The sequence below is a fragment of the Panicum hallii genome, chromosome 7 (genome assembly GCF_002211085.1).
Source record: "Panicum hallii strain FIL2 chromosome 7, PHallii_v3.1, whole genome shotgun sequence".
Classification (NCBI taxonomy): Eukaryota; Viridiplantae; Streptophyta; class Magnoliopsida; order Poales; family Poaceae; genus Panicum; species Panicum hallii.
Window position 1 is genome coordinate 17,282,019 of NC_038048.1, and position 12,836 is coordinate 17,294,854.

Genomic DNA, 12,836 nt, shown 5'->3' on the forward strand with positions numbered 1-12,836 from the left:
GATTGAGTGTATTTTACCCCTTAACTTTAGATTTAAAACACAGGTAGAAATATTTCGTTTCAAACTAAACTCTATTAACAAAAGTCATAGAGTTCGAAATCTAGTTTCTAACAAAACTAGTTTTGCTATTTTTAGATTTTTCTGTGATTTGTTATGAATTTTACAAGACAGGGAAGACTCTCACATGAAATAACAAGTACCCCTTACAACCTAGTCCTCACATTTAGCAGATAACCCCCTGGAAGAAAAACAATCAAAGCAATCAAGTCCAGGGGCTATGGCCGGCGGGGAGGAGGCACATGTCCGGCCAAATTCCGGCCGGGGATGTCGCCGGCGGTGAGGGGAAAAGAGAGGGGGAGCATGAGGGGGCCTTGGGCTACCTGTGGGTGGTCTCGTGGGGGCTCGGGATGGCCGGAATCGGGCTGTCCACGGAGGGCCAGACTGGCGGCCGGAGGCGCACGGTGGCGGGGTGATTCCGGCGAACGAAGGAGGGAGAGGGCTGGCTGGGGAGGTTCTGTAAGGCACGGGGAAGCTCACGGTGCGGTCGATTTGGGGAGGAAAAGAATGGAGGAGGGAGTTCCACGGCGACCCGAGCTCACGGCGGCGGCAATGGAGGAGCGGCGGGGTACTGGCGCGCGCGGGGAGGCTCGGGCGGCCCTTTTATAGCCAAATTGAGAAGAGAGGAGGGGGCACGGGTGGATAAGGCTTCATCTGAGAGTTGCTACGAGGAGGATAAAAGCTTGGAGAGTACGGCGAGCGGCCGGAACACCGGCGGCGGCGCGGCAGTGCCGCAGGCGCCGTGGCACGCGGGCGAAATGCCAGCAGGGGAGAGCTTAAGCGGTGAGGGGGTGGGGCGGCAACGCGTGGCAGGGGGAGGAAGCACGAGAGGTGGCCGGCGGTGAGCCAGAGCGGCCCATAACTCCGGTGACAGAGGAGATAGGGAAAGCAGAGCAGGGAAAACAGAGGCGCCTGAGGAAGAAGGGGATGAACTGATTTGTGGACTGATCTGTAATTTCAGAGAAAGGCAGGGGCCTTACTGTAAAGGGCTTGCAACTTTTAAACCAATGCTCAAATGAAGATGGTCCAAAAAGCAAAAGTGCATGGTTTTTCAAACCCTACAACTTCTCTTTAAGGTTCACCTGCATTTGAGCAATATTTTTGGAGATAACATAGACTTAGTAATAATTTCACATTTTGTGTAAATCCTTAAGTAAAATTACTTTTACACATATACCCTATGGTAATTTCATACATATTTTTGAAATTTAACCACTGATATCACTTTTTGCAAAATAACCCTTATGCTTTTAAACTTTTCCCTCATCTCCATCCATTTTGCATAAAAGGACCTTTAGTTAATATTAATTGCATAAACATCCTTTCTTCCATAGCATTGCATACATAAAATACATTTTTGCCAAACTTTGAACATACAAGCATACTTAAATTCTGAGGTATGACCTAGCTAATTACCTGAGTGTCACAGGGGCCACCCCGGAAACGAAAGCCAGATGATGTCATCGCAGCTATCGATCGTCCTTCACGGGGCAAGAAGTCGACGACTCAGGAGGAGTTCGAGAAGCTCCTGTAGAAGAAGTGCCCGTGGCACCCGGGCGCCAACCACGCCACCATCAACTGCTACCACCTTCGGAGGACGTTCAGCAACTCTGGTGGCGGCAAGAAGAACAAGAAGCCTGCTGACAAAGAACCCGAGGACGATGATCAGGAGGATCACGGACGCAACCCGAAGTTTCAGGATGCGTCGAAGGTGGTCAACGTCATCTTCGGGGGGGACGAGGATTTCTGTTCCAGGTGGGATCAGAAGCTGCTCCTCTGAGAGATCTTGTCCATCGAGCCGGCGGTACCACGACCGCTTCGTTGGTCAGAGGTCCCCATCTCGTTCTCTTGTGATGACCAGTGGATGAGCTTTTCCGAGCCCGATAAGTTCCCCTTGGTCCTGGATCCCGTGGAGGCGGAGGTCAAGCTTACCAAGGTCCTGATCGATGGCGGGAGCGGGCTCAATCTCATCTTCATCAGCACTTTGAAGAAGATGGGCCTGGATTTCAAGGATATGCTGGTTCCCAGCAAGTCCCCCTTCTACGGCATCGTCCCAGGTAATGCGGCGCACCCGCTTGGTACGGTGGTCCTCCGAGTCACCTTCGGCACGCGGGAGAATTATCGTACTGAGTTCATCAAGTTCGAGGTGGCTACTTTTGATTCTTCTTACCATGCAATACTGGGTCGTTCGGCACTTGCCAAGTTCATGGCAGTGCCGCATTATGTTTATCTGCTTCTTAAGATGCCAGGACTCGGTGGAGTGCTCACCCTCCGCGGCGACTTGAAGAAGTCGTACGACTGCAATCAGGAGGTGATCCAGTACGCTTCGACTACTCGCGTGCCAGATGCTTCGGGAGGAGTACTCGCGGCCGTGCAGCAGCTCTCCCAGACCGGGCTGGAGATTCCTTCCAAAAAGGCCAACAAGTCGAGCATCCAGTCAACTGATGATGTGGCCCTCAAGACGATCCAGCTCCAGGAGGGAGATTCATCCAAGACCGCCGTCATTGGTGCGGGCTTGTGTGACAAATAGGAACTCGCACTCGTCAGCTTTCTTCGGGCTAACCGAGACATATTCGCATGGAAACCAGCGGATATGCCAGGGGTGCCCAGGGAGTTGATTGAGCATGCTTTGAATGTACACCCGAAGGCTACGCCTAAGAAGCAACGCCTGCGAAGGTTCGCCCACGACAAGCGTGAGGCCATTAAACGGGAGATTGCTAAACTTCTCGCGGCTGGATTCATTAAAGAAGTAATCCATCCAGAGTGGGTAGTGAATCCCGTCCTTGTAAAGAAAAAGAACAATGAATGGAGAATGTGTGTCAACTACACCGATCTCAACAAGCATTGCCCAAAAGATCATTTTGGGCTGCCGCGCATTGACCAAGTCGTCGATTCGACGGCTGGTTGCGTCCTTCTTTGTTTTCTTGACTGTTACTCAGGATATCATCAGATTGCACTCAAGGAGGAGGACCAAATCAAGACTGCATTCATCACCCCGTACGGAACTTACGCCTACAAAACAATGTCCTTCGGGTTGAAGAACGAAGGAGCAACATACCAGCGTGCGATCCAGATGTGTTTCGTGGATCAACTGCACCGGAATGTTGAGGCCTATGTGGATGATGTGGTCATCAAGACCAGGGATTCCGATAACTTGATCACGGATTTGGAGGAAACATTCAGCAGTCTGCGCAGATTTTGGTGGAAACTCAATCCCACCAAGTGCGTCTTTGGAGTACCTTCAGGGAAATTGCTCGTGTTCATCGTCAGCAACCGGGGCATTGAAGCCAACCCTGTGAAGATCACGGCCATCACTGATATGGAGGCTCCGGCCACAATCAAGGACGTGCAAAAGTTAACAGGTTGTATGGCGGCTCTGAACAGGTTCATCTCCCGGCTCGGGGAGAGAGGACTACCTTTCTTCAAGCTCCTGAAACGCCAGGATAAGTTCCAATGGACGGAGGAGGCCGAGCGGGCCTTGCAAGATCTGAAACATCATCTGCAGTCACATCCAATCCTCACAGCACCGTTGCCAGGGGAGGATCTACTACTTTACATCGCGGCAACAACTCATGTCGTCAGCAGTGCTATTGTAGTCAAGCGAGGCGAAGAAGGCCATGCGTTTGGAGTGCAGAGGCCTGTCTACTTCGTCAGCGAGGTCCTCTCTGAATCCAAGGTACGGTATCCTGCTGTTCAAAAGCTTTTGTATGCAATCTTAATCACATCAAGAAAGCTACGCCATTACTTCGACGAGTACAAGATCACTGTGATCATGGACTTCCCGCTGGCGGATATTCTTCATAATCAAGATGCCACGGGGCACATATCCAAGTGGGCAGTGGAACTGGGGGCTTTGTCAATAGACTTCAAGCCACGCACTGCAATCAAGTCACAGGCTCTAGTCGACTTCATGGCTGAATGGAGGGAGAATCAAGTCCCAACTCCAGTGGACAAGCCAGAGCACTGGACCATATATTTTGATGGGTCCTCAAGCTCGACGGCGGCGGTGCTGGGGTTCTGCTTATTTCCCTACGAGGTGAGCAGTTGAAATATGTCCTTCAGATCCTGTGGGCGGTATCCAACAATGAAGCCGAGTATGAAGCTTTGCTTCACGGGCTTTGTTTGGCGATGTCACTAGGGATCAAGCGACTACTTGTATATGGCGACTCTCTTCTTGTTGTTCAGCAGGTCAACAAGGAATGGGACTGCAACAAGGAGACAATGGATGCTTATGTGCAGGAAGTGCGCAAGTTGGAAAGCAAGTTCTCTGGCCTGGAGGTTCATCATGTATTGCGAGAGCACAACGTTGGCGCGGACACCCTGTCCAAATTGGGGTCCACGCGTGCCCAGGTCCCGCCGGGAGTCTTCGTCCAGGAGCTCAAACAGCCATCCATCAAGTCTTCTCCGCAGGTAGCCATCAACGCGGGTCCCCAACAACCCGATCGAGAGGTTATGGTGCTGGAGGAAGACTGGCGAGGGGCTTTTATAGACTTCATTCGAGATCAGCGATTACCAGCAGGAATCAACGCCAGGAGCGCCGAAGCAGCTCGCATCTTGCGAAGAAGCAAGGGTTTCGTCCTGGTCGATGGCACGCTCTATCGGTGAGGCGCTCGGTCAGGGGTTCTCATGAAGTGCGTCAAAAAGGCAGATGGTTACGACATACTGCGGGAGATCCACGACGGCGTCTGCGGCAACCATGCGGCTTCAAGAACGCTGGTGGGGAAAGCCTACAGAGCCGGTTTCTGGTGGCCCACCGCAGTGACCGACGCGGAGGATCTCGTGCGCAGGTGCCAAAATTATCAATTCTTCAGCAAACAGACGCATGTTCCAGCTCACAGCCTCATCACCATACCGCCATCCTGGCCTTTTGCCTGTTGGAGTCTTGACATGATCGGGCCCTTCACGACGGCACCAGGCGGGTTTACCCATGTTCTGGTGGCTATCGACAAGTTTACTAAGTGGATCGAGTACAAGCCGATAGCCAAGCTCACACCAGATCAGGTCGTCGACTTCATCTCAGACATTCTGCATCGTTTCGGCTTCCCCAACTCCATCATCATAGACCTGGGATCAAACTTCATGGTGAACCAGTTCTGGGAGTTCTGCGAGAATGCTTGCATTGAAGTCAAATATGTCTCGGTTGCACACCCAAGGGCCAACGGACAAGTCGAAAGGGCGAACGGCTTGATCATTGACGGCCTCAAGAAGAGACTTTATGATGAAAACAGCAAGAAGGGAGGCAAATGGGTGCATGAGCTGCCACATGTTGTCTGGGAGCTTCGGACTCAGCCGTCCAAAGCCACAGGACAAACACCTTTTTTCCTCGTGTATGGATCCGAAGCTATCCTACCAGCTGATATCATGTGGAAGTCTCCAAGGGTCAAAATGTACAATGAAGGCGAGGCGGACGAGGCGCGGCAGTTAGAGCTCGATTCTGCGAAAGAAGCTCGCTGTACCGCCCTTGTTCAGTCAGCCCGGTACCTGCAGGGGATCCGGCGATACCATGATCGCAACGTCAGGGAGCGGTCATTCAGCGTCGGTGATTTGGTCTTACGTCGTATTCAGGACGAGTCTGGCCTACACAAGCTCAATTCAAGGTGGAAGGGCCCGTTCGTCATCAAGCAGGTCACAAGGCCAGGGTCTTACCGACTACAATACCCTGAGGGTCAGGATGTCCCGAACTCCTGGAACGTTCAGAACCTGCGCAAGTTCTACCCTTAAGACGGGGCCCGGTGATCGCTAACTCCCCGGGGGCTCAGAAGATCTTCTTTCCCCGAATCAATTTGGAGGCCATGAGCCACATGACTCGGGTTGTACATGCCTTCTTACTTCCCCGATGGCCAGTGTCACGTGCAAACATATATACATATATATATATATATATATATATATATATATATATATATATATATATATATATATATATATATATATATATATATCGACTTCTTGTCGCGCATGACGCGGGGGCTACGGCCACGGTCATCTCCCTTCGACTTCCGTTTCTAACGGAGCCCTCGGCACCGGCTAGCTCCCCGGCATATCGAGTTCCGCCGCGACCTTCGATGGTCGCACGTGATAGCAGTCATATTTTTTCCAACACAGTCGATCCGTTCGACTGGCTTACACCTAGTACGTTGGAAAGGCTCGCATAAAGAGCTACATTGACTACATCCTGAGTGGCTGCACTCGGAACAGTCTTGTTCTTGCCAAAAGGAATGGCAAGCTCGCGGCGTTGCCCACACTCGCTCCTTGCAAGCTTGATCCGTCCGTCCGGGTCTTGTCCAGCTTATGGAGCACGCTCGCAGCAGGAGCGACCTTCGACTACACCCCGGTCGCCGCACTCGGGGTAGTCTTATTTTTAAGCCCTACGCACGGCAACCCCGCGACGATGCTCGCGTTCATTCCTAACAAGTTTAGACCCGCTCGATCAAGTTGTGGCTAACCTGTTAGATGTTTATCAGCTACCCTTCGGGTCGTTGCACCCAGGGAAGCGTCTACTACTTGAGTCTCGTAAGCCTGGATCCCAATTAAGCTCAGACACACAAACAAGTAGAGAGAAGCATTTACATAAGAGAATGATTAATTGTTTCATACACCCTAATCCTACAGTACACCGTGTACAATTTGCTCGGCTACAGGTTGGGCTTCTCGCAGGTACTCCTCGAACCGCTCGTCTGTGCAGTCCGCCGCCATCCCTTGCGCAAAGATGCTCAGCTGCGTGTTCGGCACGAAGGACTTTACATAGGCGAGGGCATTACTCACGCACGCAACTGGAGCCTCGGATAGGAACTTAAGCATCTTCTTCGGGGCTTCGCGGAGTCGCTCCAGCAGGGGCCGCTGGCCTGCTTTGCCTTCTTCTGGCGGATCCACCATGTCCACCAGCTCCTGGGCGGCCCCCCGGAGGTCCTCCAGCTCCTTGCGCTGCTACTCGTCCTTCTCGCCCAGCGTTTTGACTTGCTGAAGGCAGTCGACGAACTGACGTTCAGTGTCACTGATCACCATCTGCAGCCTTTCGACATCATCTGTATGACGATACAGCATATTCTTCATGTCAGTAAGCAGCTCCTCTTTGTGTTTTGTTATTTTCCTAAGCTCTGTGGTAAGGGTACTTCAGCATCTAAGGGGAGTTACTAGGGAAAAGTACTCGAGGGGAGCGAGGGCCTACCTTGGTGCGCCTTCTTCTCTGCCTTAAGCTGCTCCTGGCACTCTGCTCGTTGCTCCTTGAGCTGTTGCTGGAGCTCAGAGTTGGCCTTCTCGAGGTTCTTCAGGTCATTCTTGAGCAGCCAGGTCTCTTGAGTTCTCTCATGCTTCAGCATATCCAGCTCTCGCTGCAGATAGCAGTTCTTTGTGATTTCCTCGGAGACACGCTTGTCCAGGGCAGCTAGCTCTCACGCGTCACTCACGACCGCGCGGAGTTTCTCCGACTTCTTCTGGGATTTGGTGATTACATGCTGTGCAAAAGGGGGAGAATGAGTCCTAAACAACTCACCAATGTGGACATCTGGAACATTACCCGAGTATTACCATGGAGAAGTCGTATAACTCCTTGAAGGTGCTCTTGAAGGTCTTCAGGTTCTCTGCCGATAGCAGGAGGTCATCCACCAGGTCGGTGGTGATGACGTTCTGGTGCCCTGGCCCGGCCCTCAACACCTCACGGGGACTCCCCGAGGGCCCGGCGGTATCCCCGGACGGCGGCGGCTGGACTCCTGCAAGCATACAACGTGGTCAACACATTATGCCCAGACCTCGGCAGCCAGTCGCGGGCAGGTAAGCGCGTACCTGTGCCATCGGTATGAGCGGCATCAGGGATCTCGACTTGTTCTCCGCCACCGGGTCCGGCTCCCTCTTGTCGGGGCTCGGGAGTTGGCGAGTCGGGGAGCGCCGCATTTGCCTCAGGGGCCACCTCCGTGGGTACTGGCCCCCTAGGCGCCGAGGGCTCGGAGGCTGCAGCAGCCGAGGCAGGTTCCGCACCGGAGGGGTCAGCGCGGGTTGATGGCTCTGGGGCTGCTGCAGCCATGCCTGGTTCCAGCTGGAGTTGCACTGCGCTCGCAGCCCTGATGATATCGACAACATTGTTATCCAAGTAGGCACGAGCAAGATCTTCAAGTGACTGAATGAAAACTTACAGTGTCGACTTCTTTTTGGCGGCTTTCTTCACCCGCCAGGCCCGTCGAGGAATGCCTGTTGGTGACGGCGAGGCCTGGTCGGCCGATGGAGGGGTCCCCGCCACGGCAATTGTCACCGCAGCGGCGGCGGAGGGGCCTGTTTCCACCCCCTCGGGTTCAGTCCCGGGTGGCAGAGCAGGGAGACTGCAAGTGGATACCGTCAGTACTCAGCATCATTGATACTTTGCAACTAGCCAAAACACTAACTCAGTACCTGGAGGACTCGACTTCTTGGGCCTTGCGTTTGCGCATCTGTCGCTGGCCCTTCGGCACCGGTGGTAGAGCGCCGGCCACCTCCACGCTCTGGTCGGAGGAGTTGTCCCGGCGCGGTCCCCCGTCGGTTCCTTCACTCGCCTGCGAGTCCACGCATTCGGTGGACCCGCTGCTGCCCTGAACCGCAGCAAGGCGAGTCGTCTTGTTGGCAACTGCGGCGGCAGGGCGTGGTCCTCCTTCGGCTTCATCCCCCGCCTGTGAGTCCACGCGTTCGGCGGACTCGTTGCGGCTTTGAGCCGCAGCAAGGCGAGCCTTCTTGGCCGCCGTGGCAGCAGAAGGGAGGAGGTGATATGCTCGGGGGAGGTCCGGTTGCGGCGGGTAGCTCCAGTACAGCTCCGTGTGTCCCTGCAGAAAGTTCTTCAGTTAAGTACCGGTGCGGTAGCAGATTTCTTCAGTGAAAAGAAGTCGAATACTTACCGGCTTGGGCGGATTTCACGTGGAGAACAAGGTGGGCACGTATGGCACGGCGTCCACGTCCAGCAGCACCCGCTGAACTCGCTGGAGCGCGACTTCGTCTGGCACCTCCTCTGTGCACATGCGAGAAGGGTCAGCGGGGCCGGTGTACTCAAAACCCAGGCAGCAGCGCTGTTGGATGGGTTGGACGCGGCGCTTGTAAAATGAGAACATGACGGAGGCGCCGGTCACTCCTTTCTTCTTCTACGCCTCGATGGCCTCCAGCAGCTCTTTGACCTGTATCATCTCCATGCCGGAGGGTTCAAGGTTCCATTCCCCCCTCACAACTGGCGGCCTGCTCGACTTCGTCGGCAGGGGGGAGCATGGTTTTCGATGTAAAACCATAGGTTTTTCCATCCAGGAAGGTTGGAGGGGAATTTGTATGCAAGGTATTTTTCGCCGGCCTGCTGTCGCAGTTGGATGCCGGCGCCCCCCACCACGGCAAGTTTCTTTGCGGTCGGCTGGGGTTTGACGCGGAAGAGGAAATGGAATAGATCCCAGTGGGGTTCGATTCCGAGAAATGCTTCACAGAAGTAGATGAAAATGGAAATATGGCAAATGGAATTAGGGTTGAGGTGATGGAGCTCAATCCCGTAATAGTAAAGAAGGCCACGAAAGAAGGAACAAGTGGGGAGGGCCAATCCCCGTTCGGCAAAATGGTAGAATGTGATGATTTCGTCGACATTCTTCATGGGGAAAGGTTCACGGAAAGAGGGGCGCCAGTTGACAAGGTTCTTCTCTTGAAGCAACCCCTCGGAAACTAGTTTGTTCAGATTGTTGAGGGAGCACTTACTGTATGTCCACTCCGCGGTCGATGGCTCCGCATCCTTCTTCATTTCTTCGATCTTTGACTTCTTGGACGCCATCTCCGATGCGCTGGCCACGAGATGCTCGGGGGCTGCGGGGAGAGGGGCGGGGAGGTCGGAGCGGGTGATTTTTCTTGGGGGAAGGCGGCGATGCTCGGCTCGGATTGGGGAATTCGGTGGCTTTTGATGGAATGCAGATTGAAAGCGTGGTTTTTTCCCACAATTATCGCGGGGTTAAATAACCAGCGGGGTGGGGAAAAGTTACTGTTCTGAAGTTCAAGAGTCACTTCCGAGAATATTCCGAATCTGAGGGGTCGTTTGATGGGTTATTTGGATTGGATATTTGATTAATCATTTTTTCAGGGTTTGTTTGCCTGAAAAAATGTTTTTTCAAATTACTCATCTAATACCCATCATCTGTATCATCGTTTTGGTAATTTGGCACGTTGTCATTTTTAGCCTGCATGCCACGGTTATTGGATCCTTATCTCCAAATTTTGTGGATTTGGATTCCAGGCTCGGGGGCTGCGGGGTATATGGCATCGACTACTTATTTTTCAAATTTCTTTGAAGGATAAAGAGGATTACAGACAAGTGAGACCCTCAGCCTGATTCTCCGATTCAACCTAAGGCTCGGGGGCTACTCCATATGGAATGCAATTTTTAAATCGCACGCCATAACAGAAATTCGGGGCATGAGCACCTCATAGCTTCGATGCAGCCGAACAAGTACTCGAAGAAGGACTTCAAGACGAATCATCAGAAGAAGTCGAAGACTGCTTCGAAAGTACTCGATAAGCCTGCAGTACTCAACTACGAAGAGCTCGGGGGCTTGTCAGACCCGGGGCCACCGGGCTGGGAACGTTACGTAGTTTAAGAGATTAAGCCCGTCTTATCTCTTATTCATTTTGTTTATCTCTTGTTTATCCCGTTTAAATAGGAGATAGAGCTAACCAACACGGAGAGGATCTACTCGAGATCAGTTCTGGTGTGATCCCTCGGTGGGGGTTGGTTAGCATCTTTGTAACTCTAACCTCTCGGATATATAAGGGAGGTCAGGGACCCCCCTCAAAATAGAAGATCACTAGGTCATTCTACACCAAAGGAATACAAACCATCATACAGGACGTAGGGTGTTACGCTCCGCGTGGCCCGAACCTGTCTAAAGTCTTGCGTTCCTTGTACCTTCGAGTTCCTGATCTCGGCGTCTCCTCACCCAAAACTTACCACCTTGGGTATATCCCTCGGTGGGCAGCCGATCAAACACCGACAGTACCGAACACCATGAAAAGGGGGCAGAAATCCAGGTTTGGCTCCATATCCGGCATCAACTAGGTAGAACTTGCCTAGCATACAAGGGATATGTATGTAAGCTATGCTAGGTATTAAATTTCATAACTAAAATAATGAGCTACACAAGTTTTATTTTACCTTGTGGAACACGAAGACCATTTTCCCTCTCTAAAGCATCCCGTAAGACTAGAGCGTCATGGGCTGTCCCCTCCCAACCGGCCAACACAAATGTGAATCGAAGATTAAAATCTACAGCTACCATGACATTTTGAGTAGGATAACTCTTTCTACCACGAAAGGAAGCCTCCTTGTGTTTAGGAACAGAGGCCCGCACGTGTGTGCCATCTATTGCTCCAATACAATCCTATTATACAATTAGAATGGAAATAATATCAGAAATTACAATCTGAACTCCACCCTTAAAATGAAGGGGAGATAGGCCTCACACCTTAAAGTAAGGATCCCATCTTGGGTTTCCTGCAATTTTAGCTGGAGTTTATGTCGATGGTGGTGTAATGAAGTCGTTTCGTAGCTCTCCAATAGCGTGCATTACTTTGTTGAAATACCGACTAACAGTTTCACCGGACCTATCAAAATTGGTGCCAACTAACCTATTTCGAACATTGTGACCTACTGTGTTTAAAAACATTGCAACCTGCTGCTCAACACACAAATGTATGGTGTCTTGCAAAAGGCCCCGATCCCTAAAAAGCTTACAAAATTGGAAAAAAGATGCTCTATTAAGTCTAAGCATATTGACACAAGCTACATCATTCTTCCATATCTTATTATTCAGGTACTCAATTCTCATTCTATCCCTCTCCTCAATTGGAGCATAGGGAATTGGTTCTACATATTCACGGCGCTTTCTTTTTCTAGATTGAATAATCATGGCCATCATTGAAAGTAACATATACGCTGTAGCTGTGTAAATGAAAAGTTGCTGCTTCTTATCCATCTAAATTATATAGAAACCAGATAAAATCAATAAATTTTTAAGGCGTAACAAGTAATCACACAAAGCATATATTCAGTAGATGTAACCTTCTACCTTCCAAGGCGTGTACACTGCCTTCGTTCCTCCAGCCAAATTTCTCCTGCGAGCTGCCAAAATTAGAGACAAAGATCACTGAGCTGCAAAAATCAGAGACAAATATCACTGACAGATCAAGATCAACAAGAGCAGGGTGAAGCCAGGCGGCGAGGGGGGGGGGGAGGCTCCAGGAGCGGCGCCGCCGCGGTTCCAGGCCGCCGCACGGCGCGGGCGCGGGGGGGCTCCAGGGGCGTCGCCGGGAGAGGGGGGCCGCACGGCGCGGGTGCGGGGGAGCTCCAGCCACCGCGGGGGGCTCCAGGGGCATCGCCGCGGGGGGGGGGGGGGGGGCTCCAGGCAGCCGCACGGCGCGGGCGCGGTCGCAGATCCGCCGTGGGGGTGGGGATTGCTGTAGGCCGCAGATCCGCCGGGGGGGGGGGGGGGGGGCGCCGGCGCGGGGGGCAGGGGCGCCGGCCGCCGGCCGGGGGCAGGGGGCCGGCGCCGCGCGATGGAGGGGAGGGAGAGCCCGGTCACTCACCTGCAGAGGGGAGAGGGGCGGGCGGTGATGGGCAGCGGGGCTCGAGCGCGCGTGGAAGGCGAGCGCTCGCGTCCGCTCGTTTTTACCGAGCGGTCTCGTTCCGGATCTTGGGGGTATATTCCCCTGCGGGAGCGGCTCCGCTCCACCATTCTTCAACCAAACGCACGTAAAAATGGAACTGCTCCATTCCGTCTCCCCTCGTTCCACCAACCAAACAC

The 12,836-nt window shown here is 52.8% G+C and overlaps 1 long non-coding RNA gene across 1 annotated transcript; it reads right to left on the minus strand.

Moving 5' to 3' along the window:
- Positions 1 to 11,038: 11,038 nt before the first annotated feature.
- On the minus strand, positions 11,039 to 11,744 carry LOC112901497. Its single transcript, XR_003230310.1, has 3 exons — positions 11,499 to 11,744; positions 11,189 to 11,414; positions 11,039 to 11,103 (listed from the first exon to the last, which is right to left on the minus strand). It is a non-coding gene; the product is annotated as an uncharacterized LOC112901497 (long non-coding RNA).
- Between the last annotated feature and the right edge of the window lie 1,092 nt (positions 11,745 to 12,836).